This window comes from Meleagris gallopavo, chromosome 2 (genome assembly GCF_000146605.3).
Source record: "Meleagris gallopavo isolate NT-WF06-2002-E0010 breed Aviagen turkey brand Nicholas breeding stock chromosome 2, Turkey_5.1, whole genome shotgun sequence".
Taxonomy (NCBI): Eukaryota; Metazoa; Chordata; class Aves; order Galliformes; family Phasianidae; genus Meleagris; species Meleagris gallopavo.
The window spans coordinates 74248011-74272212 of record NC_015012.2 but is presented as its reverse complement, the minus strand read 5'-3'; the positions used below and the strand labels follow the sequence as shown (position 1 = coordinate 74272212).

Below are 24202 nucleotides of genomic sequence, written 5' to 3'. Positions count from 1 at the left end.
CCAAGAAGGTCAATGGCATCCTGGCTTGTAATGGAAACGTTGCAGCCAGCAGGAGCAGTGAAGTGATCATCCCTCTGTATTCAGCCCTGGTGAGGCCAAACCTTGAGTACTCTGTTCAGTTTGGGGGCTTCTCAATACAAGACAGACATGGAGGCCCTGGAGCATGTTCAGAGAATGGCAACTGTCACGGTTTTATGATTTTTGTTATCAATATTCCACACCATAACAACATGGAAAGCACTGGGAGTTAAAGAGTTAATGCTCCAGTTCCGTGGACTGCCAATTTTCCGGGTTCTTGGCTCCCAGAAGAGAACTACATACCCCAGAAAACTTTGTGCTTCCATTTTCAGTTCAGAGGGAAAGATAAAACTGCTCACAAGTCACAAGACTGCCCCATTTTGCCACTCGTCTCGGCATTGCATGCTCTCTAGCCGTCTCACCTTCAGCTTTATAATACGGCCTTCAGTTTTGGACACACTCTCATTTTATTTATTAGCCTCAATTACAACTACATTGTATTATATTGTGTTATCTTGCATTCCAATATCATATTTAGTAAATAACATTTCTCCTCAGATCATTGCTGCTGTTCTATTCTTAGGCACATCTCCCATCTCCCTACTCTGCTCCCTTTTTCCCTTTCCCCTTTCCTGGAGTGTGGGTCCGTGGGTCCCCCTGCCCCATTAGTTGCAGAACTGGGCTGAACTAGTCTGTAAACCACTGACACCTCCACCACCCCTACTCTTTTTCGGGCTGCTGGGCCTGTGGGTCTGCTGTTCCCCTATCATGAACAGATGGAGATAATTCCGTGACAGCAACAAAGCTGGTGAGTGGTCTGGAGCACTTATGAGGAGCAGCTGAAGAAAACTGGATTGTTCAGTCTGGAGAAGAGAAAGCTCAGGAGTGACTTTGCTGCTCTCTACAACTGCCTGAAGGGAGGTTGCGGTGAGGTGGGGGCTGGCTCTTCTCCAGCATAACTAGTGATAGGACTAGAGGGAATGGCCTCAAGCTGTGCCAAGGAAGATTCAGGTTGGACATTAGAACAAATTTCTTCTCAGAAAGAGTGTTCAGGCACTGGAATGTGCTGCCCAGGGAAATGGTGGAATCACTATCCCTGGAAGTGTTCAAGAAATGTTCTGATGTTGTACTAAGGGACATGGTTCAGTGGGGAAATATTGGTAGTAGGTGGATGGTTAGACTGGATGATCTTGGAGGTCTTTTCCAACATTAGTGATTCTATGATTCTATATTCCCATTTCAAAGATAAGCCATGGGGTACGGCCAAACAACCACATCTAGAGATTTCTGCTGCCAGTGCTGCTGGCAGTGGAGAGCAGACTCCCTGACCTGAAGCCTGTTCCTGGCTACAAGTCAAGTCGTCGCTTTCAGATTGCTACCGGGAGATGATTCCAATTCAGAAAACCTTGTTAGAAATGGAGGGAAAGGATATATCCAGCTATTTATTTTTAAGGCAATGGTTTCCATAAATATGAAATCACTTGAAACTACTGGCATGTAGTAAATGTAAATACGTAGTTTAACGTTTTTAAAGATTCTCCAGAGTGCAAAATAATATGTGGAACAAAGAACTGGTGCTATCAGTTAAAGGACAAGGCAATTTTCATTACCATTATGGCCTAGACAGGAGCTGGAATTTGGCCCATACTGATTGTTCAAAAGCTTCACTCTACTGGGCACTTGTACAGGGTTTATCATTGCTGCCTTCATTATCTCTCCACAGCTTCATCTCATCTGTGCTATGTATACATAAGCACACACAGACCATGAAACTCACAATGATCTCTTGTAATACCGGCTGTCAGCAGCCAGCTCAGAGTCAGGAAAAGCGTGCTTTAGCAAGAAGTCGTATCTATAAATATGGCACAGCTAATGATCCCCAGAAGTGTTCTCTTTCTCCTTAAAATTAGCAGTGTATACAGTAGGGTAACTCAGTGTAAACACATCGCTTTGAATTTCATCAGCTTTACCAGCAAGCTTTGCACTATTGCACTGCTATGGAAGGAAAAGTATGACTCCTATACGAATCTTCTACTATAACAGATACTAAATCTGACAAGTGAAGAGTTTTGTTGTAGTGTTTTTGAAAGAATGAAATGGGAGAGAAAAAGCATGAAGCCAAAAACCGGCAACATGCCAAAGCTTACAATAGAAATGTTAAACAAGTGTCTCCATGGAGAAATGGAGAAAATAGCTTCATCTCTCCCTGCGGTCTCCGCAGTGGGCAATCTCCAACAAAATGTCACATGAGAGAAAAGGGACAGGTAATTTAAGAGAGGACAAGGCATTTGATGCACCTTGGGTTAGAAAACAGGAAGGCTTTCTTGAACAATGCTCTGCTTCAACAACTATCTGTAAAATACAGGGCAAGAAAGAGACTCCAAGACAAGCCAGACACAGGGGCTACATTAACCGCATTTTACAAGCCAGAAGAATTCAGAAACTCCTTGCTAGGACAATTTTGCTTCATTATTTCAAGTTTATTTTTAAGGAAACATTTCCTTAATCCTTAAATGTATCTGTAAAGCTCAATGACAGAGAGAAAAGCAGAGTACTCCTTTCACTCAGGTATGCCCCCTGAACAGCAGAGCAGGACATCTCTGGCAGGGCCCAGTGCTGCTGGACAGCTCAGCAGTAACACAGTGACAAGGCACATATGCCTTCATATTTAACAAAGGAGTCTTAGGAAGGAAATGTCCTCCAGGGACGACTGTCAGGCTGGAAAACCCAATAGGATGGTGGAAAGAACAGCTGAATGAATCACGAGAGAGCAAAAGTTGTAGAACGCCCCCACAATTTTCCACCTGAGTTCAGTAAAGTTCAGCCATGTCCAGGTGATGTAACTGGTCCAGAGAGAGAACCAGATAAGTAGGAATCAACCAGCTTCTGTCTAAGAATTGAGCAACATTCCATGGCACAACACAGGAGATTGCCATAATTTACCATGTGAATAACAAAGGTGAGTCTAGCAACCTTATCATGAATGAAGGAATAACCCAGTGTAGTCATGGAGAAGAAAGGTTAGGAAAAACACAAACAAATTTCTTAGCCATAAAAAAACAAATCCTTAGTTTCCCACTGGTCTCAAAAAAACCTTCCCATGCCCTTGGGAGCAAACATTGCCAGCCTATAGAGAGAGAGGCAGGGTTGGAGGTGGGACATTACAAGGGGCACTGGCCAACATTAGCTGCAGAGGAGCAACTACTACATAACCAATGTCAAATTACAGCCTCAAATGCTCATGCAACGATGAAGAATCAGCAAAAGCCAAATGCGAGATGAAAAGAAACACGCTCAAGCATCCAAAGCCATCTGTCTGTATTTGCTTGTTCTTGTTGTTTCACAAATTTGACCTACTGTTCCAAATCACAGATTTTCAGAAATAGCACTGGCTGAAGGTACTACCAGGAAAAACAATCAGCATCAGTTACTCAGTATAATTGAGGAATTATTTCCAGGATTCTAAGGCAGTGATCAGAGAAGCTGGAAAATCAAAATCCCAGAGAGGGGGATGTGCAGATTTGACTGTGAACGCTGCATACAGGCCACTGACAACAGCACATATTGGAAAGCCCAGCCTCCAGCATGAAAGCCCACTCAGACACAGTGGCAACAAACAGCAGGACAAACATTTGAGCGAAAGTGATGTTCAGTTTTTTCAAAAGCATTTGAGAAGGTTGGCAGCTTGGAACAAAGAACATTCCTGTTTTCAAGTACAAATGAAGCGTTTCAGCCATCCTTTGCTCTGGCCCCTAGGCAAATGTGACCACAGAACCCAGGAGATTCCTAAAATCTAGTTCTGTGCCAAATAAACAGTTCATATACTCTCATGAACTGAAAATTTTTTCAACTATTCTCTAAGAATTAGTCCCCTGTTCTTGTACAAAGATGAATTTCCTCTCCAAGGGAATTTTAAAAATCGTAAGTAGGCTTGGTAATGGCAACCATGTTAATTTTATATTCTCAGAGAACTTTACCATCTCTCCCTGCTGAGTTTTTCCACAAAACACCCATTCTCATCATTTTTCAGTTTTTTGATTTGTTAATTTCCCTTAAAATAGGTGTGTGTTCATTGCTTTGGCTACTTTTATTGTGTGCTTTAATTGGCGGTCAATGAATAGCCTGGTTGCAAGGTTTTCAGGGTAGATTTCCTCAACACTGCAAAGCAGACACTTTCCATGTGTCCTCCCCCTCCCTTTGAGATGGCAGAAAGGAAAACTAGGAAACGCAACAGATGGTCTGAAATCCTCGTCCTCTGAAAACCATTGCTGCTGCAACTAGATTAGGCAATATTTCAAATATTTCAGTATGTGCCAGTAGCGTTATTCATGACTAGGAAAGATAAGAAGAATGCTTTTGAAACTCCTCCCCTAGGAACAGTGTTTGCAATAGCCTGCTCCTGTTGCTGAAAGATCTCTTATTTTCCCTATTCTAAATCCAATGAGAAAACTAATCTTCACCAGATTTAAAGCTGACAGGTGGTACATGCATAATTAAAGATGACCTAACATAGAATGCTCTCATTCCTGGCATATTATCAGACACTTAAGTAAAGCAATTATCAGTAGGCAATCTTTTCTGTCAACAGAGATTGGGTCAAACATTTCTTCAGTCGTGAAGACACTGTAATGATGATTGTATTATGTATTTGCAAATACTTCAGCAGTATAACAGAGACTAAATCACTGTTATCTCAGAGAAATTTCTTTATCATCTGCAGTGGACTACAGGAACCTCTTCTCACATTTCCATGTTATGGCACTACTTCCATGGCTCACAGTACATTCTACATAGAGATGCATCTTGCTCCTATTCCTTCAATAGTCTGATACTTCCCTTCAACCCACCTATATTCCCTTCAAGCCCTGCCTTTCCTTCCTAGACTTGCTCTGCTGTTCGCCTGTATTCCTTTCACTTGCACTAGCTGGTATTTGGTTGATCTTTCTCAAAAAAAAACGAAACAAAACAACCCTGCTCATCTGCTTTAAAAACAGAAACAAACAAACAAAAAAACACAAAATCTTTTTCTTCCCTACTGAAAAGCAAACAAAAAACCCTGTCCTCTAACAAAACTACACAAACAACAACCAAGACTCTGTCAATCCAAACACTTTTCTTCTTCAGCTATAGGAAGCAGCCAGGTCAGGTGTGGAGCACAAAGATGCTCTTTTTTTCTCCTCTTTGTAGCTCTCATGACTGTGAATGTCCCTGGGGAGGAATTCTGTCTATCAAACATAGCACATAAGGGATGTAAAACTACAAAGAAGGGTAACAAAGATGGTGAAGTGTCTGGAGGGGAAGGTTACGAGGAGAGGTTGCAGTCCCTTGTTCTGTTCAGTCCAGAGAAGAGGAACTGAGGGGAGGCCTTATGGTGCCTACAGCTCCTCATGAATTGAGCAAGGAGCAGTTCTGAGCTCTGCTTTCTGTGACAGCGACAGAGCCTGAGGGAATGGCATGGAGCTGCACTGGGGAGGGTCAGCTGGGGTTTAGGAAAAGATTCTTCACCAGATGGCAGTGGATATGGAACAGGCTCCCTAGGGCAGTGGGCACAACCCCAAGCTGCCAGAGCTCAAGGGGTGTTCGGACAATGCTCTCAGACATACAGTTTGATCTTTAGGTGATGCTGTGTGGAGCTGGGAGTAGGACTCAGTGATCCTTGTGGGTCTCTACCAACTCAGGATATTCTGTGATTCTATGATACATCACCCTGAACTGTGCCTTTGGCAAACAACCTTGGCCATGATGACCTGGACACTTTTCCTCTGGAACCCCCGAGGACTGCAGAGGTGCGTGCCGTGCTCTTCCCTGTTTACTGAAGGTGTAAGCACAAGCAAACATCAGTCAGGATTTTCATGTAGAAACAACCCAAAAATCTTTGCTAGAACTAGGAATATCTTCCCCACTTTTTGTTTTAACAAGCAGATGGCACTGCCTCCCAAAATAGTAATGTCACTCATGCACTGAAAAAGGCAGAAACTTTTTAACCTAAACTCTTCAAATGTTTCCTTCAAACAGTATTTTGCAATGAATCCAGAAAGCATTCCGTGTACTTTTTTTTTTTCCTTCTAAAAAAGGGATTTTTAAAGAAGGAAAGGGTATTCTTTCCAAGGGGAAGAAAAACAAGGAGAATAAAAAAATAATTAGGAAAAGGAAAGCCTAAAAAAGTAAGTGGCTTTCTTAATTTTGGGGAAATTATGATTGTAAAAAGTATAATAAACTGCAATTACACACACACACACACGAGATTGCACTTTACCTTATGAAAGAGCAGCTCTTAGGGTGTAAAATTACTTTAATATTGCACTAAGACAAGTGTTTTTTAAAAAATGGCTTATGATAATGGATTTTCAAAGCAAAAGTAAAGCTGCTTTTCCCTAAGAATAGGGCTTTATAGAAGGGAAACTTCACAATGCCAGTGGCATGCATTTTGCTGCATTTCACAAGATCTCTCATTATTTAAATTCCTATGTATTTATGTCATACATGGATAAACGGCCTTATTGTTCAGAACATGTCTTTATGCGAACATCTCTGCTGTTAGAACTAGTGTTATTTTGCTTTTTTTTTCCTCTTTACCAAGTCAGAACAAAAGTCTCTTTTAGTGCAGTTTTGGGAACTTCATGCAAATGGCAGTTTTTACACATCAATCGTCAGTTTAATAACACTAATGATAAGAGGGGAATTAACGGTAATGGCTTGACTTTTTGGCAAGCAAATCAGAGTTTATAGAGTAGCTATGTCAACCTTTATAGTCCTGTGTTATCAAAAGTGTTAGCAATGAGTATTAAGATTAAACTACTGAATTGTTAGCAAGCTGGGGTTACTGAACCGTAACTTTCTTGCACAAGGATTGATTATTTAGAAATCCATTGTACAAGATAGGAAGAGATAGCAATAGCCTTCTGGGACAGCAGGGAGCCATTTACAGAGCAAAATAAATTTGCCAGAGGATACAGATTTGTCTGAACACGCTCAATATCGTTCTCTGTTAAAGCAACATTGGGTAGGCTCTTAGTTTTCCCTAAGGCGTAGTGCTTGGTCATTCTTTCTTCCTGCCCATCGTTGCAACAACAGTACTTTGCAGCATTTGAACTCAAGTCTTGCATCTATTGCTCACATGAGTGACCCCAGTGACTTCACAGGTGTTGTTCACAGGGGTTCAAGGTGCAGGACCAGCATGGGAAGAGGAAAACAGCGTTGTAAACATAGCTAACGCAGTGAGAATAAATGGGTCTTCTAAGGAGTAAGGGACAACCACAAAGGACAACCACATAGAGTCATGCTTCAACAACATGCCTAGATCATAACCATAGGAATGATACTGAATGTAAGAAAAAGTGTTTGCTTTTCCAACATGCAAAACAGTAGATATGTCAAAATGACCGATTTTGAAGTTAAGATAGCAAAGGAAAAGTGAACAATGGCAGATTAAAAATTAAAAAGTAAAAATGCATGGACCAACACAATAAGAAACAGCCGGCAAGTCAAGAAGTATTTTCAATGGGTGATTATCAAAGCCTAGTGGTACCCCATGACAACGATGGTCTAAGGACACTAGCAGGACAAACTTTTTATCTTTTAGATATTACTATCACTTTCTATCCATACAGACATTGTGCTGCATCCTGTGCAACTCTAGCCAAATTCTCATGTGGGAAGTATTCACACCAGACATAAATTACATGTTGCTTCCTCCCACTCACCTTTTGCTATGATCAAGACCCACTAATAAATTGTTCCATTTATTGTTGAATCCCATCTCACAGTGAGCACCGTCCTTTCCATTTATGCCTTACTGCTTTTTTACTGCCAGGACATTTGATGCTATGGTTTCTACATATAGGCTACAAAGATTGAGTTCTGTACGCCTAGGAAGCACACTCCCTAATCATTATTCACAGCATGCACATTTAGTGATGGTTTCCATAACTGGGTAAGTGGAAAAAGGATGTTTTCAAGCAATACAAAGTCTGTTGAACTTTCACAAAAAGCCCCAGGGTGGGCAGAGCTTATTACATGCCACAGGAATCACAGAATCATAGAATGGCTTTGGTTGGAAGGGACAGGCCTAAAAGTCCATTCAGGTCCTTCCCCCCTGCCATGGGCAGGGTTGTCACTAGCTAGCCCAGAGCCCCATTCAACCTGGCCTTGAACGCCTCCAGGGATGGGGCATCCACAGCTTCTTTGGGCAGTGTGTTTCAGTGCCTCACCACCCTCTTTGTGAAGAATTTCCTCCTAACACATAATCTAAATCCCTCCTCTTTTAGCTTAAAACCATTCCCCCTTTTCCTATCTGCCCATGTAAAAAGTCTGTAGCCTCTTTGGGTAGAAGCCGTTTTATTGTAGATTCTCAGCGTGAAGTGGCACTTTTGAAGAACAGTGGGATCTGCATAGTCTTCTCTCTGTTAAAACTAAGAATGGGAACTTGTAGGTACTGTCTGCACGGAAGGTCAGAGACAGAGAAGCAAGTAAGCCCAATCTCTGGGCTACTGATCTCATAAAGTCACTGCGGAGAAAAACAAGTGAGAAATAACTATTCCACCCAACATCTGGGAAAACAAAGTGGCATTTGCAGTGAGTCTCATGTGTGAAAGGGTGTTTGATGAACAAAACAGAGTGAGGAACACACTTCTATGACTAACAGTGCATGGGCACATGTGCTGACATGGATGATGTCTCTGGATTGTTGTTGTCACCACAACATTATGTTCCTAGCTGTTGGCATCACTGACTTTACCACACTGTTCTAGTGCCTTTAAATGAGACCCTAAGGCTTGTATCCTGTGATCTGATGTTGCCCACTCCAGTCCAGCTAGAACTGCACAGTCCTGGACATCGTTAAAGAGTGGTGAGACATTGGAACAGGTTGCCCACAGAAGTGGTGGAGTCACTGTCCCTGGAGGTGTTCAAGAAACGTGGAGAAATGGCCATTAGGGACATGGTCCAGTAGGCAAGGCGGTGATGAGTTGGGGTTGGACTAGATGATCTTAGTGCTCTTTTCCAACCTTAATGACTCTGTGGTTTGATGAATGGTCACAGCCTTCCTCCCTCCATACATATATTCCCAAGCCTACCCTGTAACCAAAATGCAGTTCAGAAAGCAAGCCCTTTCCTAAATAAAGAAAAGCAGGAGATCACTGCGTGAGCTAGGAACATACAAATAGATTTTTCCCTAGTCTGGAGGAATACCAATTCCTAACCCAGCAATGGGAGCCACACATGCTCATTGCGTGTTGCTGGCTGGTATCTGCTCTGAACAACTGCTAGAAAAATACTATTGCTTCATCAATACATTTGAAATTCAACCAAAAAATTAAAAAGCAACAGAAGAGCTTTGCATGGTAAACATCAGAAAAACACTGCTTTCCAACCCTGCAGCTAGTTGTTCTGTAATATCTTCTGCTTTGTGCTGACAACCCTTTTTCCCTCCGATCATTCAGACACAATGCCTTCAGGTCTGTCTAAGTAATGTAATTTACTGGAGTGGAATTCCCTTGATACCTTCTGCAGCACTCAGTGACAGTATCATTTATACTCTACACTGTCATGCCATGACACTGATACATTGGCTTTCATCCCTCACTCAGCGCAGAGCGCGCAATTTCACCTTCCATTGTGCCCTTTCGCAGACTGCGTGTACAAATTTACTCCATTCATTCCTAATTACAATCCTCTGCTGAAATACTCTCATTAGATTTGTATTTCTCACTCCAAACGTCAATCTTATTTGAAAATTCCAATTTTCCGGAAGATCCATCCATTAGCAGCAACCTCCCAAGCATTCCTTAACCGAGTGCATTAAAAGTGAGACTGGCAGAGTGGAGATGCACTTAAAATGCACCATTAGAGTAAATCTCCATCGCTAATGCTTTTGTACTACTAACAAGCCTGCAACCAGCCAGCGCCGTTCCTGCAGAGCCTGAAGGGCACAAAGCAGCCCCGCAGCCACCCTGTCAGGACTTGCCAGGCTGCATGTGGCTGTGAAGCTCAGGGCTGGGGGGAGGAGAGCCACACAGAGGGGCTGTGGCAGTGGTGGAAACGGCTGAGTGCAGACTGGTGGCTGTGGGAAAGTTGAGAACAAAACAAGCTTGGGGTTTCCCGAGGTAGAAGACGCTCTGCTATACAAGCCAACAGGTTGCTGGAGGTGAAAATCTCAATTGATCGCATTGCTTTGGTGTCCCACTGTAATCCTAACTCATGCCTGTTCGTTTCAGACAACATAGAGAACACACAGACCTACAGATTACACCGAGCAGCTCTGCAAGTGGTTAAAAATGATCAAAAAGAGACCCCTCTGCCTCTTTCAGAAAAAGGTAAACACCTTAAAAATGTCATCACCATACAAGGACAAAAATCACCATCCCCGCGGCGCGTAATGTTGGCTGCACAATGCCAGCTCTAAAAATAACCCACATGGCAATACCCCGGACGGGACCGGGCTGCCTTGTCCCGCTGGGAAGCAGAGACGGGAGAAGAGAGCGTGTGCTGCTGCCACATGACATGCACTCTCCTGGCGTTATCTGTGAAGCAGCGGGGTCTGAACCCAGCCAGAAAGGGGGGGTGGGAACCACCTCCACAGCTGTATCAGAAATGGAAAATTCCCCGGAAAAAAATAACACCAAACGTTTACACTCCTTGTCAGCATCTGGTCATCTACAGGATTGAGACATGCAGATAATTGTAACAGATGCAATGCAATTCCCTGCAGAAAACACCACTACAGAAACTTAATTATTTCTGAAGTTCTCCCCATTTTTGCTTGAAATATTTAAAGCCTTGATTACTGCCTTAGCTCTCTTGCCTTCTGCACTTTGCATCAAGGCAGGAGCCGGTCCAGTGGATGCGTGCAGACGTGAGAGCAGAACCACGCACTTTCAGCAAAGAGGCAAAAGTAAGGCAGCGAGGATGCACGGCGCTCACCTTCTAGGAGAAGGGGAGGTTTGCATTAAGGTAATTTAAAGGGAATTCGTATTGCATAATGAAAGACTCACCACCGACAGCATCAATATTCCATGGAACAAGCGCGTGTGCCTCTAAGTGCCTCCAGTACACCACATCCTCTGCGCAACGCAGCCTTACTCAGAGCGAAAACCTATTGTCTTAACCCAGCTGCTGCTACCCTGCAAAGCCTGAAAAACCTGGAAAGGTCACAAAGCGACAAGAAGGCAGCGAAGCTTGAGCTGACACACAACAGAAAATGAGTTTTGAGCCTCTGTACCTTTGGTTTCTCAGCTCCCGAATGGCAGCTCTCTCTACTTGTCCATGAGTACTCAGGCACACTCATCCTCTGGAAATGCCACAACGACTCAACGTGTGAGGCAGGGACAGCACCCAACCTTAGACCATGAAGTTATGAATTTCCCTACAGATGCTGACAACACCTCTCTGTAATGTTTCTCTTGGCCACAAGCTGACATATCAATTAATGTGGTCATAACAGATTTAGTAGCTCAATATATCTCAGCTAATTTAGCGGACTCCTAAGCGGTGCAGCTACCTGGAAAAGCCACCAAGACAGCGTGTTTCAATATCGTCACCCTAAAATGAAACCAAAAGGATTTCATGTGCCAAAAGTTAACACTGAGAATTTGTTTCTTAATGCTCAGCAGACTTTGTATATATTTCTTTCTTATGTGCTTCTTTACTTTTTGCCAGAAGATGAAGTTCTGGATAAAGTTATGTCAATGAAGTCTTGGAGGGCTGACCGTAAAGATCTTTCAACCCTCTCTAGAGCTGTTTTTTTTTCCAGATAGCAGAACAATTCCACTTCCAAAACTCTTTCATCACCACTTCTCACTTATGCACTAAGCACAACTCCTTGAAAAAACAAACATGAATTTGATGAATTAACATAGCTAGACAACACCGCAAATAATCTCTTATCTCACATTCCAACAGACACATTTACAAGTATTTAAGCACAGGACTCACTCACCGGACAGAGATGAAGCTGCATACAAGCCAGTCATCAGAGCTAGCAGGACGATTATGCTTGCTCTACAAATTCTGAAGCACTTGAATCTTATTTTAAGTAGTACACAAAGGGCAATAAATGGAAAATCTTATTGTAACCACTGTTTCTTCTTGGCCACCCACACTTCCAGCACCTACAGCAAAAGTATATAAACGCAAAAAACCCAGAACTCATGGCTCATCTGAACAAGGGATGCAAAGTAGTTAATTGCTGTTACTTTTTTTCCAATTTGTACTTAGAGTGTTATTATATCCTGGTAACCATTAAGGCCAGATATTCACACACAGTGCGTATCTCCTCTGTCAAGGATCCTATGGGATTTTCATACCTGTAATTAACTGTTTTCTCTCATTTATCTGGTAAAGTTCCTTTCTAAATTAGCTGATCACTGATCAGCATCTAAATGACAAAATGGACAAGATGCCCCTCTCCAACTCTGTTTCTTTCCCCCAGTCCCAGACTAATGATGTACAAGGAGTTAATACTTCACTTACCTGTGAGAAAATATGCTGAATACTCTACCAGAAACTGGCAATTAAAAAAAAAAATCCCTTTACACTCATCATAGTAGAAGAACTTCAAACAAATTGCTGTCAAAGATGATCTCATAATGTTTAAATCCACTTTACTTCAAGTCGCTTTGCAAATTACTTTTTAATTTTATCCATAAAACTCCCGTATCTACTACAATGCTGGTTTATCCTCCTCTCCTGTGCCCGATTCTTTCATTTAACCAGCTCTGAAAAGCAACACAAGTATGAGCCTAATTATCATCTGAAAATCCGCAGAAAGCCAACCTAATTAGCAGAGCAAAAAAGAAATAATGAAAAAAGGTCTGTCTTATCAGGCTAAATAAGAGTATAGGTGAGGCCATGTCTGGAGATGGGGAGAGTTAACAATGCACTGTTATTAATCATCTTGCTGTCCCTGAGAATGCAAAGCATTGTAGCCAGGAAAGCAGCCACTACAACACTCGCATTTGAACTCTTCGCAAATCACAGTGGGAAACCTGTTCCGTAGGCTAGTAATCTGCATTTAACCCAATATTTTAAGACAAATGCAGCTTTACTTGCCCTTAGTTTGCCCACTAATGGCTGGCTAAACCTCACTGCTCACCATTTTCCCGCAGCTTGCACCAAATCAGGTGCTTAACTGGCTGCTTTGGGCATCTGACGCTTTGCGCAGTGCTGCCGAAATCAGGTAAATGCTTCTCTGGCAATGATTTGGGGAGCAGGAATGTGTGGTGAGCGCAACAGAAGCACAGGTATCTCAGTATTATGAAAATAAATGGGTCATACACCGCTGAGCTAACAACCACACCACCCCCAAACCGGGCGTGTAATGACTGTGCAGTGCTCTGCCAGAGGGAAAGGAGCGATTTCAACAGCAGTGAAAACAAAACTGATGTGGTGAGATGGATTTTACTTTTCATTGGTTTGGGTTAGAGAGAAAGTTGAGCTCACCATCACCCTCTCGCAGCATTTTATTCAAAAAAATGCGCAGTGGCAGCAGGCAGGCTGTCTTGTAGGAAGGTGGGGAGCAAGCAGGATGCTGCCATCCCCCCCAGGGGTGCACGGGTTGTCACATCCCAGTGGCAAGGGGAAGTGCCGTGGCTGTGACTCAGTGCACTGGGCTGACACATGCAGCCCATCACCTGTGGCAGCAAAAACACCGCCTGCACCACAACAGCATCATCACACAGGTGACACCAAGTCAGCAGGCAAAGGATGGTTCTCCGAGATGGTAGGAAGACTTGTAGGTGATGAACAGCTTGAGAGCATCCCTGAGAAGAGGACTTGGGGATATGGTGGATGAAAAATTTGATATAAGTCAATGCTGTGTGTTTCCAATGGAAAAAGCTAATCATATCTTGTGCTGCATGAAAAGAAGCATGGCAAGCAGGGTGGGGGAGGTGATTGTACCCCTTTGCTCTGCTCTCATGAGACCATATTTGGAGCACTGTGTTCAGGTCTGGACCTCAGCACAAGGACAGTAAGCTGTTTGAGAAGGTCTAGAGGAGAGCCAAGAGGATGATCAGGGAGTGGGAGCACTTCTCCTGCAAAGAAAGGCTGAGGGAGACTTTATACCGATCTTTCAGTACTTTAAGGTGGCCTACAAGAAAGCTGGAGAGAGACTTTTTAAAAGGGTTTGCAGTGAAAGGACAAGGAGTAATGAATTGAAGCTAAAAGAGAGTAAATTTAGATTACATGTTCAGAAGAAATTCTTCACTATGATGGTCATGAGGTACTGGAACAGGTTGCCCAGAGAAGCTGTGGATGCTCCATTCCTGGAGGCATTTAGGGCCAGACTGGATGGGGTTTTGGGCAAACTAATCTAGTTGAAGTTGTCTCTGTCTACAGTGGGTGGGGTGAACTAGACAACCTTTTTAAGTCCCTTCCCACACAAACCACTCTATGTGTCTATGAAGATGTATTATGGCAACGGTGAGTGCAGAGCTCAGGAGGGTTGCCAGGGCAGGCTGCTCCCACCCATGGAGGGAGATGCCCAGAGCAGTGCACAGCTCTGCCTTGGGGCAGGTGGGCAGAGCCCCCCACCTGCTATGCCAGAATCAAGGCAAGAAAATGCCTTCTCTACCAGAAAAATGACATTTTCCCCTGACCACTTGTCAACCCTTGGACTTTGGAAGTATCCCTCAGAAAGCCAGCAGGCAGATTCCAATCTCCAATAACAGAAAATTCATTAAGTCCGTTAAGTAACATCACTGCTGCCACCAGTGTGATGCAGAAAGCACCTAGACACAATAGTGACATGTGCCAATGTGAAACTCCTCAAAACACAGGTGGCATAGCTCAGCACGAAGAGTTGTTGCCCATTCTTACAGATGTACCTCTGGGCATGGGGCAGCCCCTGCCAAGACAAAAGCCCACACCAGCAGTGTCACACCAAGACCACCTTTCCTCGCATCTCCATTATGCTTGAAGTCAGACATGAGTACTTCCAAAAAAAAATGAGCCTGAAAGTAGAACAAGCAGCTCCATGCTACCACACAGAAACACAAATACCAGGACCAAGGGAGGCTTTCTCTTAAAAATGAGATTTGGTGGCTGACACAATCACATTTCATCTCAAATCCCAGTGGTGATTGCTAGGTAGTACAAACACAGGTGACCTCAGCAACAGCCATACTGTTTGGGAACACCAGGGTTGAATTTGGTAACCAGAGTGATGAGTGTTTGGCGAGTAGGTTTTCAAAGGGATGCAACTTCACCTTCAGAAAGCTGACTGACTGAAGAAATTATCTGACCTTTCAGTACAGATTTAAAAAAAGACAGCATTTTTCCCCAGTCCCTGGTGGTAGGCGGATGACATCAAAATCTGCATCTTCAAATTTTACATTGTTTATGTCTGCCTACAGATGGTTGCAAGACAAATCTCAAGAGTTTTTTTTTTTGAAATTGAAATATTCTGAAGAACTCATACCTAGCAAATATGAATTTCACGTGCAGAGGCTTTCTGAGTTTGAGTTTTGGGTGGTTTTTTTTTGGAAAAAAGCACTTAAAGGTCCTTACTGAATTCTCAGCACTGCATAAGCAGTACAAATTAGGACAATTTATTGCACTTGGATTGCCATTGATTGGTATGCTATTTTTGCCGCTTGTAGAGGAAAAGAAAGCAGGTAGAACAAAGTGGGAAATGTAAGAATGGTGCTGATGTTGCTGTGAAGTGCTGTGTGGCTCAGCAGTGGTGTTGGCAGGGCAGCTGCAGAGCCCGGCCCCAGCATCTGCTGCAGGATCGGTGAGAGCCCCAGCAGAGCTTCAGCAGCCCACTGGTTGCTCCTTAGCCAGTCAGCCAGGAGTGCAGCTTCTCCTCAATGCCTGCACTCCCTTATTATCCACACAGTCCGACCTTGCCATGATTACCTCCCAGGGGACCTGGAGAAATATTTTTTTTATCTTGGCACGTTCACTGTAACAGCATTCAGCAATCTGCTCTGTCAGAACGAGAGAGAAGCCTTCTGCTTTAAATTAAAGCATCAATACATATTATTTTTATGGGGATTAAATCTATCAGCATTCTGGTAGTATTATAAAAACTGAGAAATCAGTGGCAGGGAGGGAAGGTATACATGCTTACAAAATATACAGCAGCTGGGGAGAAGCAAAAACAGTATGATTGTTGTTACAGATAGGTCAAGCTCTCTCCAACAGGGCTAATTAACAGGGGAAAATGCAGTTCTTCCTATCGGAATTGCTATAACAAAGTAATTGCTACAAGCAGAACTTGTTATTAAAAAGCAAGACAGCAGGCTTGTGGAGAACACTGAAATCAAGGCAGCACCTGACGGCTTGCCCTCACTGCCTCCTCAAGCACAGCTGACAACCTGCGGGACCACACTGGTGCTTTCCAGGAGTTAGAGCCTCTGGTATGTTGTAGAGGCTTAGTCTTTTTCAAGTGCACAGACAAAGTAAGAATCAATATATAAATAAAAAAGGAAGGCACACATTTTATGACAGCTTCTACAGAATTCTTCTGATTTTTCAACTTGATTTGGTCCTTAAATGTGATTTTACTCTTGGAAAAGGAGACTTCTAATTATTCACAGCACGAAAAACAGCAGGACAAAACTGCCTATGCACTTCTACCAGCTTGCTTTGGCTGTGGACAAGGAATGATAGAGAGGCTTTCTCCATTTATGTCCATCCAGTTTCTATCTACTTCTTCAAGTCCACTAAAAGGATGCAATTTTTAAAGTCAGTTCATCTGAAAGGGTTTCTATTAGTGAATTTGCCAGATACCTAATTACAGGCTTTTCAAAAATCATGAGAAAAGCCTACAAAACTGTTCATAAGGCTTCCAAATCCCATAGGAATGTTGCTAAGTAGGGCTAATGAACAAAGGGTTGTTTCTGTCTGCCTAGCTGTTACAACTCTTATTTTCAAGTTTTCTTCCCTTAAGACAGAGACAAGAAAATATTTCAAGGGAGATCCATGATTCTCAAGCGGTCAGATGATGCCTGTTATCAGAGGCTTGATTAATAACTGCACCATTTATTGTCTAGCCCACAATGAAATGGTAAGACTCTCCCTTTTCTGGAAAATAAAATCAAATCAACACCTTCTAAGGCCTCCTTCACAGCAAATGTCATTTCTACCAACTCATCTCAACCCTCAACTCTATCCTTCTCAAATGCCTCCTATTTCACTATTATTTTTGCCAGGATTTGTCATACCAAAAGTCATCTCTTCTCTTTAAAAACTGAGTTCCCATTAGCAGTAAAAAACCTGTCACTCCTTTTGCAATATTTTTTGTTTTGAGCACTACTTTTAGTGTCACATAAGCAAAGTACCTCACATAAGGTATACTTCTCATAAAAATTCTGTCAATTCAAAATACAACATTTTCTGAGAAGCAATTTTACAAATGTGTTCATAAGATTAAAAACAGTATTAGCAAGCACTCAAGAAAAACTGACCAGAACTAGTGTGCTGGTTGACTTCACTATCCTCCTTTGATTAGTTATTATGCTGCATCGTATGCATTTATTACTGCAGTAAAAAAACAAGGGAAGGATGCCAGCCTTGCTTATTTGACGAGAAAAAAAAAGTTTGCTCTTTTTCTTTCATTTGTAAACCTCCACATCCTCTCCCACCTTCCAGTGATTTCAAAGAAATTCCTGGTCCTGCCTTTTTGCTGCTTGGTAGCTACGGCTCTGACACATTCAGAGGCCACAGTCAGCATAACAAGATTTAAGATCTTCTGTGGGGTCACTGGACAGCAGATGTCCTTATAGAGGCGAGTACCACGCCTTGCACCAGCATGACCACTCATTCCCTGCATTCCCCTGCAGTCTCTCTGGTGGAGTTATCCGACCAGCTGCTGGCTGTCATGTGTGCCTGGTCAGGAGAGTGCATAGCAATGTGGGATTTGAATGCATCAAGACAAGGAGCATTGCTGCTACTGAAAGGCAGCAGGGCATGACCTGAGCAGCCCCAGCTCTGAAGCTGGGCAATGGATTTTATGCAAGATTTCTCCTGTTCTCCATGTTTTCTCTTCTGCTCTTAAGGCACAACTGCTAGAGTTCAACACTATGAACCACAATTTTCTATCATCTTTATTTCAGGTGGCCTTTTGTGCTCCATAGCACCATCCAGAAGGAAAAAAACCTCCCAACCACAATGAGATTTCGGTTTCACTCACAAACAAACAAACAAATAAATGTTTGTATTGTACATTGTTATGTATTTTAAATATTATGTATATTTATATTATATAGACAAACAATAAAAATAAATACACTATATATATGTGTGTGTGTATATATATATATATATATATATAATAAAAATTGTGCCAAGTCTTTTTCCAAGCTTGGCAGCTGAGGGGTGTCCCATCCTCTAAATTGCACAGACCACCACATCCATGCCATCCTTGCAGCACCCCAAAGGCTTTTTCCACCAGCAGATCCCTCCCAGAAGGACAGGCTAAAAAGGTCAACCCATTTTCTCCCCTCCAGAACAGTGACTCCTTCCCAGAATGAAGCTTCATGAAGCATCAGAGAAGAATTTAGACATGATGGGGTGAAATGTGTGCAAAGTACCACAGCTGCTCTGCAACCTGGCAGGAAACATCTATGCATTTAACACACACAAGGAGTAACACCCAGATTGTGGTGCAAGGTAGGTCTTCAGCTCGTTCTGTCTCTAATAAATCTATGCACAGCTTTCTCCACTCCACTAGAGCCTTTACAGCCAAGCACATTTCTTCCCACAAACAGACAACTTTTCTATGTGCGTTCATACTCACATGCAGATATGCAATGTCCATGCAATGTGCCTTCCTGAACGATGCACAAGAGGCAATGGGATTTCACTAACAACTACTAATAAAGCTGCAGGCTCCTGGGCCACACTACTAGTCAGGATAAACACCCTGTGGTGGCAGCGGTCTTGATGTCACTGATGTATGCTGTCATTGATGTATGTCAGTCCTGACTTTTGATGGAGCAGCCAGCTCTGTGCCCCACATTGGAAGCTCATTGGAAGGAGATGGAGTTGACAGTGCTACTACTGATGCTTACAGAGCTCTTCAGGGCAGTGGACGGAAAGGAGAAGCAACACAGCTCCAGGGCTTCTCCAAGGGAACCATTATGAAAACTATGGCAAAGTAGGAGATTATGGGTTTCATGATGGGAAAAATACAAGGATGCCTATAGTCATGCTGCTGGCTTCCAAAACTACATAGAGAATGTGTGGCTTCAACCCAGCACACCAAGGTATGTGCATACAAACATACAAAGCTGTGGAGAAAACATCTTAGGGAGATGGGATGAAGAGAAGCTATTTTAAGTGCTTTCTGCTAAGTCTTACTGTGGAAGCAGAATACTTAGAGAAGGCTTCCAAATGACAATCGCCATCCAAGTAAAAAAACCAAGTAACTATTTCAACAACAATTTGTTCACCACCTAATGTTTGCCATTGAATTACATCTTTTACAGTATTTTTCTGAAGTACTGAATGTTTACTGCCTTCACCTTGCCTCCCAAGCCCATTTTTTCTTCTTCAAATAGAAACAAATTTGAGTCATGACTTACATGTAACTTTTCTAGGTTCTGTGCTGGCTAAATTGTTCTCACGATGCAGGGAACAGGATCAGCGGAGAAATTAAGAGGCTACAGCAATCCATTAAGAAGTGGCCCTCCAAAGCTTTGCAGGGCAATGTGCTGGCAACTCAGTCGATATCAACCTAAAGTAAAACAAAGGCAGCCATTAAAAAATTCAAATATCAAATCTTTACAAAAGCCCTCCATTTTTCCTTCTAATTCTAAAAACAATACAGGGACTTTATTTTTAACATAGAAGGTCTTTATGTCAAACATGACAATTACATCGTGTCCATTACATACTTCTTGCCAGTAAACAGTAGTCACTTTATAACAGAGACTATGTTTTTCTTGCATTAGTGTAGTGCCTAAACAAAATACCTCTGTGATTATTCTAGATCACGCCATAGATACGCTCACACTTGTGCACACGTAGTATGGAAGCTCTAGACAGCACACCAGAATGGCCTTTCAACAAAACAAGCAAGATGATTTAAGAGACTTCAGATTAACTAATACTTGTTTTCGTTTTTCGTTTGCTGCCACAAATACTCAAGGGCTCAGACCTCAGATCAGGCTGGGCTAGAAGAGGAGGTGTGAGCAGCTGGAAAAAAGTATGGGAATGCTTGAATGGTACTGATTTGACTGAAGGTGGTGATTGGGAGTGAAAAGATAGAGTATTTGCCTTTGAACAGAAGCGGACAGCAGCCAAACAAGCAGTGCTACATATGTACCTTCCCAGGATCACTGTAAGCGCTGTATCTGCAGAATTACACCAGCTCGTGTAAGATGTAAAAGAAAACAGATAAAAACTATGTTTAGATTTTTTATTAAAATCTATTGCTATTTTTCTGCAATTTGCAAAACTAACCTTCCAGTAACAATTCCTGTTTTTTTTTTAATATTTACTGATTCCAGAAACAAACCAAAGAATAACACAAACTGCATATTGAAAGCAGATTTGTATTTTTTTTTTTTTGAATAAGTATGTAGATCTTGATTTTAAAAGTCCAGTATTTTCCGAACATTGATGTGACAACATTCTACTCCGAGCCTTGTAGAGAATTGGATCACTTAAGAAAAGTAGGTTATTTCTTCTGGATAGCACCTGTCTAGGTGATTTACCAACAGATGATCAAAATTCTGCTATGTTTAAGCATTACCTATATGGGTACTTGAAAAGAATCATGAGGCTACTCTAAGAAAGCAATGCTTGCATCTCTTTAGTTTATGTAATTTTCTCCAACTGGGCATAACATTCATTGACAGACTGTAAGAGGACAAAATATTTATGGTCACAAATATACATTATCTAAATTGCCTATAAAACTAAAAATATAAACTGCAAATCTGTTCAGCCATAAATCACTGGTACAACAAAAATAACTGCCGTTTAGTCAATGGCCAAAGGAATAAAATCAGGGAAGTGTCTGTATTTTCAAGGACAAGTTAGTTTTCTGAGCTAAAATTGCACTTGCCATGGCATATCAGAAGAAAGAGAATAAATAGAAGTGGGGGAGGAGGGAAACAAAAAAAAGAGAGGGGAAAGGAAGACTCGGTGCCACACTTTTCTGAGAAGGTGTGATTGATGTTCACTGCTGTAAGAAAGCATGAGGCTACATCCCAAACATTTCATTCCCTTCTGCAAATGTCTCACTGCATATCTCTTCCCATGTTCCCTAGATATACTTGTCCCACACAAGATGATCCAGACAGCATCAGGTTTTACACATGATCTAAAACATGAAAGCAGGAATCTCTCGGCTGAGGGGTCAGTTTAGGGTAGAATGAAACCTAACCCCCGCCTACGTTAAACATGAAGGCTGCTTCATGCTTTCCATTTTCTAAAAGTATTTCCTTTCCAAAACAAGACAATTAATAAAAGCATAAAAAGAATACACGAAAACTGAGTTTATATGAAATGATGAGCCAAAAGCGCATCTAACAAAGAAAAGATTCAGCATTTAAAATGCTGGCTGGCCAGGCCTGAAGCCCAGGAAGAGCTGGATCCTGTGCAGGATGAAGATGCACTCTCAAGCCTTGCTCACAGCACACTGTGTATGTGGGCCGGATGCAACTGAATCACAAGAGGCCACAAGATCATTCCCCAGTGCCAACTCCAAGAATCCACCTCCTGCAGCAAGGTGAATGCATGGAAACCTTGTCTTTATTTTAAAAAAAAGCATCTGCCTTCACAGATGCAAAAGAATGTTAATAAAATAACTCTTCAAATCAGACATTCTAAGCTTTTCTTTATCCTTTAACTTACATATTGTAACAACCTCTTGCACATTTTTGAAATATGTTACATTTTTTCCCCTTTCTTTAGAATGCCAGTGTAAAGGAAGATGTACCAGACGCCACCTCTGGCAGAGGCAAGCATGAGGCTAAAGACATCTTTACTGCAAGAAAAAAAACTTTCTGCTTGGATTTTTGTTATGCAGTGGGTATGTTTCAAAGAGAGGTTGTTGCTAGTGTGAAACAGCAAGAGCTTTGATGCTTAAGAGGAGGAAAGCTGATAAGTTCTTCAGTTTGCAACGAACAAAACAAGAAAGGTGATTTGAGAAGAGCAAGATGAATACACCTGGGTATTGCTCTGGTTAGCGGGAAACATTTTTCAAACCCAGAAAATAGTGCAATCATGCATCAGAAAATCAGAGAATTTGGGCAGACAGTGAGGGAGGTGAGTAACACACGGCTGGGTTAGCTTACACGCCAACCTTCACAACACAGACACAAAATGACGGCTAAGTGAAATGAGCCCATGTGACAAGATGAGCTGCTATGCTTCTCATAGGCAGGAGAAAACAGTTTTTAAGGAACGCTGCACACCAGAGAACAGGAAGAGTGAGCACAAATGTGTAAACAGAATCTGTGCTTTTTAAAGTTTTGTTGCACTTGATGGAGCACAATGTTTGCCACAGAAAAACATGTAGAAACCGGTTCCAGTCACACCAAGGATCCCTGTCTGTTACATGCAATGAGATTAGCAAACATGCTTTCTTTACATTTTGTATGTTTTCAAGTGAAGCTGAAGAATGCTTCTTTCTGGTTGAAACAGCTTCAGTGTAACATTTGTATTTTGCAACTGCTGGAAGGATTGCCTGAGGCTGAGAAGGCACTTTCAATTCTCCTGACATCTAGTATGGGATCTCTCCTGAAATCTGTAAATTAAACCCAAGATCATCTTCATAGCTACATCAGAAAACAAGCACAGCCTGCTTCACTTATCAGCGCATTTAATTTATTCCTGGTAACTCTCATGGTTCTACCAAAGAGAAGCAGAACACCTGTCCATTGCTCACATCGTGCTCATGTGCACAGTGCTGAGCAGGGAGGCACCATGAGGATCATCTCTGCTGCACAAGGTCCCCACACCTGGGCTGGCTGTGTTCAGATAATAGCAGAGCCATGGGAGCAATCAATCTGTCTAGAAACCACAACTGAACTCATCAGGAGATGTAGAGCTGACTGGATGAAGATAAAGGCAGTTTTTGTCGCTCTGTGCTGGCAGGGGAGTCTTCCAGTCTGCAAAGTGGATTTTCCCAGCTGCACTTAACAGAGCCAGTGGGGCTTAAAAGGAAAACCCTCAAAGGGCCCGGGGATGTGTGTGGGGGGAATTTTCGACTCCATCCTGTTCTCTGGTTGCTGTTAACTCTGACACATCAGGTAGGTTGTGCTAGGAGAGGTGGGTGGGAGACTGCAGTTTGAAGATGGTACTGCATGAACATTTAAGACTTCATGTAAAATGTGACTGACTTTAACACTGAAATATACTTTACTTAAAATAAAGCCACCACTGAAAACATTTCACCTTGGTAGTATGACCTGTGAAAGGATGGCTAGATGTAGAAGGAAGTTAATAGATTCATCGAGACAGCTCCCAAACAACATGTTACCAAATGACACAATCTGATTACTTATACCTCACACATCAAAGCACTAAAAATCCCAAACAGATTAAACCAACATATAATAAAGTCAGATTTGCATTAAATATGATAAAAATCCAGGCTTCTAACATATATTCCTCCTTAAAGATTTTGGTTAACAAACATGTGAGCTGGACAAAATATGATGGTTCAGCAATAAAGATGAAATTGCTGTCACAGAATCTGCAGCCTCTGAAAATGATTGTGGATTTGCTAGTGCTCAGTCTCTCGGGTAAGGACGCCTCCCATGGTGGCACTAAATGACGCAGTTCACTGGATTTATGCCCCAATGCATGTGAACCACAAGAATTTATGCCTGTCCTGTTGAAAGGATGCTCCCACTCAGTGCTCTGAACAATTATCTCAGTCAGACTTTTACTACTAATTTCTTTTTAAAATTGCAAAATGAGAAAACAGTTAACAAGCAGAATGAAAGAACAGGTCACAGTTAACCACAAAAACTCCCCAATAAGGTTCAGCATGTGGGAAATGTTGAACCACTTATCTAAGTAAATGCTGTGAAAGATGAATAATATTTAAGTATTAACACAATATTTAAAAAAAAAAATTTTTTTGAAAGTTCATCTGGCATTTCCACTGGTTTTCCTCTAAGCTCTAATACAAAAATAACTATGTCTGACTGTGACTGGAGAATATGGCAACAGTTCAACATTGCTCCCTTTTTCTTTGTATACAGGAAAAAATACACCATCTCAC

At 42.1% G+C, this 24202-nt stretch overlaps 1 protein-coding gene across 4 annotated transcripts in view; it reads right to left on the bottom strand.

The window, feature by feature from the left end:
- The window catches only part of BACH2 (BTB domain and CNC homolog 2), a 183171-nt gene that overhangs the window by 64956 nt on the left and 94013 nt on the right, over window positions 1–24202 (bottom strand). For all 4 annotated transcript variants that reach the window (XM_010707621.3, XM_010707623.3, XM_019613098.2 and 1 more), the window contains one exon: window positions 19545–19696. The gene's annotated coding sequence lies outside the window, so the exon portion shown is untranslated. The remainder of the gene's footprint in view (window positions 1–19544; window positions 19697–24202) is intronic.